The sequence below is a fragment of the Mauremys reevesii genome, linkage group 24 (genome assembly GCF_016161935.1).
Source record: "Mauremys reevesii isolate NIE-2019 linkage group 24, ASM1616193v1, whole genome shotgun sequence".
Classification (NCBI taxonomy): domain Eukaryota; kingdom Metazoa; phylum Chordata; order Testudines; family Geoemydidae; genus Mauremys; species Mauremys reevesii.
Genome location: NC_052646.1, coordinates 19,155,318 through 19,159,195, shown reverse-complemented (window position 1 = coordinate 19,159,195; position 3,878 = coordinate 19,155,318). Strand labels below are relative to the sequence as shown.

The 3,878-nt window shown below is 50.9% G+C and overlaps 1 pseudogene; it reads right to left on the bottom strand.

Annotated features, from left to right (window-relative positions):
• Positions 1 to 239: 239 nt before the first annotated feature.
• LOC120390592 lies at positions 240 to 2,650 on the bottom strand (annotated as a pseudogene).
• Between the last annotated feature and the right edge of the window lie 1,228 nt (positions 2,651 to 3,878).

The window sequence follows — 3,878 nt, the reverse complement described above, 5'->3', positions numbered from 1 at the left end:
TTCTTTTATCCCAATCCTCCAATTTGTCTAGGTCATTTTGGACCCTATCCCTACTCTCTGGCATATCTACCTTTCCGCCCAGTTTAGTGGCATCCGCAAACTTGCTGAGGGTGCAATCCATCCCATCAGACAGATCATTAATGAAGATTGAGGAAAGCGATTATTCCCCTCTATTTGGCACTGGTGAGGCCACATCTGAAGTATTACATCCAGTTTTGGGCCTGAAGTCTCTTCCAATCCTAATCATCTATGATCATGTTTTCCAGGCTCCTATATGTTTCCACAAAAATGATTAGGGGTCTGGGGCACATGACTTACAAGGAGAGGCTGAGGGAACTGGGCTTGTTTAGTCTGCAGAAGAGAAGAGTGAGGGGGGATTTTATAGCAGCCTTCAACTACCTCTAGAGGGGGTTCCAAAGAGAATGGAGCTCGGCTGTTCTCAGTGGTGGCAGATGACAGAACAAGGAGCAATGGTCTCAAGTTGCAGTGGGAGAGGTCTAGGTTGGATATTAGGAAACACTATTTTCCTAGGAGGGTGGTGAAGCACTGGAATGGGTTCCCTAGGGAGGTGGTGGCATCTCCATCCTTAAAGGTTTTTAAGGCCTGGCTTGAAAAAGCTGTAAATGACTGAAAGAATGTCCTTCAGTAACTCTGGCACCTCCTTGTTGTAGAGCCTTAAGCCGTGGTATAGGTAGTAGGGCAGCCAGCCGAGGAAGAAGGAAACCACCGTGGCCACCAATGACTTTGAAGGGCTTCCCAATCCATGCCAGATTCTTCTCCTTCATATTCATCCCCACACAGACATAGCATCCCACGATGGTGCAGAAGGACAGCAGGAAGCCCAGCAGGAACTGGACTGTGAAGACGGCCCACTGGACCCATCTCCACAGGTCCTGCTTCTCAGCTCCATTCTAATTTCCGGTTATGTTGTAATTATTGATGCAGGCAATACTGTCCCCATCCACCACGTGACTCTCCCAGAAAACCAGGTAGGGAGCGCTGAGACCGAAGGAGGCCAGCCACACACCCACAACCAGCTTCCCAGCCCGGGGCATGGTGCGGTGATTCCGGGACCAGATGGGACGGTGAGTGAGGGTGTAGCAATCCAGACTGATGAGGGCGAGAAGGAAGACAGAGAAGAACATGCCCATAGAGATGCAGGCATTGAGGAATTTGCACATGGCCATGCCAAAGACCCAGTAAAAATCCAGGAGGATGCAGATGGCAAAGAAGGGGATCAGCCGGGTGAAGAGGAGGTAGCAGGACACCAGGTGAAGGAACCAGAGGGTGGTGGTCACCGTCCTCCTCATCTTCAGCCCCAGCATCCACAGGTACAGCCCGTTCCCTATCACACCCACCAGGAAGGTGATAAAGAGCAACACAGCAGATGCCAGGTGAGGGGTCTTCATGGCCTCTGGGGTCCTGCTGGAATTTGCCACTGTGGTTGGTGGGAGTGCCATGATATCTTGTTCCACTGTGCCCTGGGAAGAGACATTAGAGGGGTTGGAAGGGACAATATTGGAGGCGACAAGGGAGAGTGGAAGAGGAGAAGGGAGAAATACCAGAGTGGGTTCGGAAGGTAACATTGGAGAGGACCTCGCTGGGCACCCTCTGGTCCTCCAGAATATCCAGGCTGGATATTGTCAGAAAGTGGGCTATAGCTGGTGGAACTCACTGCTACAGGATAGAGCTGTGAGCAGTAGGGGAGAACAAGGGGGGTAGCAGATGTGGGAGGAGTGGGGAAGGGGACACTCTAGTAGATCAAATATGCAGCTATGCAGAGAATACCACGTAGCCGTGATCTGAACGTCTGGCTGGCTCAGGGGAGCAGGGAATGGGCCTTGGGGCCTTTCCCCTCTAGGGTGGCCAGCTCTAATCTGCCTCAGGGCAGGGGATCAGGCCTACTCAGTTAGGTGAGGATCGGTGCTGTTGACTCTTAGCTGATGCGAGTGCATCTTACTGCTACAGGAAGAAAAAGCCAGCCCTCCCCCACCCCATCTCTTGTGCTCATCTGCCTGTCACAGGAACTGCTGCTACACTCTGATTCGTGAGAGCTTGCAGGCTCCTTCTCACCCTCACTGTAACACAGGAAGTCTCAATCCACCGAGCTGCTTCTCAGCCCCCCAGCCATGCTGCCTCCTTATTAGCATGGAGTCCTGTCTGCTCTGTAGAATGGCCTAATAGTTAGAGAATGGGGGAGCGGCTGGAAGCCAAGACTCCTGGGCTGTGGGAGGGACGTGGGATCCTGTTGTTTAGACTCTGCAAATGGAGAACACCTCATCTGATTAACATGAAACAAAACAGAAAAATTCACCCACGTCACAGACCTCATCTCCTACCTCTGTCTATTGAGTGCCCCGTGTTAACCCCAGGGCTACCGGTGGCAGGGACATTCACAGGCTAACCCTACTGATACCCAGTGGCAGGGAGTTTCACAGGATAACCCCACTGATGCCCAGGGGCAGGGAGTCCCACTGGTTTGCCTTTACAATAGCAAATTCCTGCGGCTCCTAAGTGGTCTTAGCAGGGAAATTCCCCTTTAGACCCAATGCTGGGCCCTCTGCCCATTGTCTCGACTCACCTGGGCAGCGGGTGGTGGAAACACAGACCCAGTCGAGAGATTCAGATGACATGTGTTTGCTCAGCAATGCTTCCATGTGTCTGTCCCCTGCACCCCAGAGCCCTCCCCTGCGTGTCGAGGTCACTCCCCTTAACTCTGTGTTTTCTACATGCTCCGCCCAACCTCCTCTCTCAGGTCAAAAAGCTGCAAACCATGAATGGAAATGATCATTTGGACACTGTCTTAACAGAGCAACCACCTAAAAAACAGCCATTGCTTTAAAACTAGCCCCCACTCCCCTCCCAGAGCCGCGGCTAGACCCCAGTGGGAGGTGTAGTCATGGCCCCAAACCCCGCTGTGCTAGGCACTGTATAAAGACAAGAGAGAGCTTACTGTCTAAGGAGACAGTGTTTGATAGAGACTGGGAGGCGGACTGAATGACCTTAGCCAAGCCATTTCCATACTCCCAGCCTCAGTTTCCCCATTTTCAAAAAGTGGGTGACTGCTGCTGACCCCCTTGGCAAAGTTCTTTGAGATCTACTGAGGACAAGCACTAGAGAAGAGCTAGCTATTGCTATTATAATACACAGACTCTTCTATAATACAACACACCAAATGGATTTTAAAGCATTTTGAAATCTAGAACCCCCATGAGATTTTTAGATGAACAAAGACTCTGGAAGTTGTTGGAGTCTATATGGTTTAAAAACACTCTGGAATCCACTGGAGTCCTAGCACCAGTCAGGAATATAGAACCCACTAGACCCTATTGAGTGTGAACACTTTGAGAGACTTAAAACGAAGATTCCAGGGCCAGCCAGTGCTGCAGAACCCATGAGAATCAGTTAGGTTAGAATACATTCAGAGACTAAAACAAACACGATTCTGGAGCCAGCTAGTGATCTGGAACCCTTAACAGCCATTGACTTTGAAAAAATGGAGACACCTAAAACACATGGGATTCTGCCGATAACAAGAAATCTGGAGTCCCAAGGACACCGCTTGGTTTATAAACATTGAGATACCTGGAACCCATAGGGTTTCAGAACCATCAGGGATGAAAGAACAAGCGGGATGACAAGTTTCCAATGCTCTCTAACTTCAGGCAGTTTCAGGCGCTCATGACCGACGCCGGCACCACATCCTTGTAGAGCAGCAAGCCCTGGCACACATGGTAGGGCAGGCAACAGATGAAGAATGGCACCATCGCAGTCACCATGACTTTTAAAGGCTTCCCACTCCTCGCCAACCCCTTCTTCTTCATCTCAAGCCCCATCCGGCCCTGGCATCCCAAGCTGGTGCAGAGAGGCATCAGGAC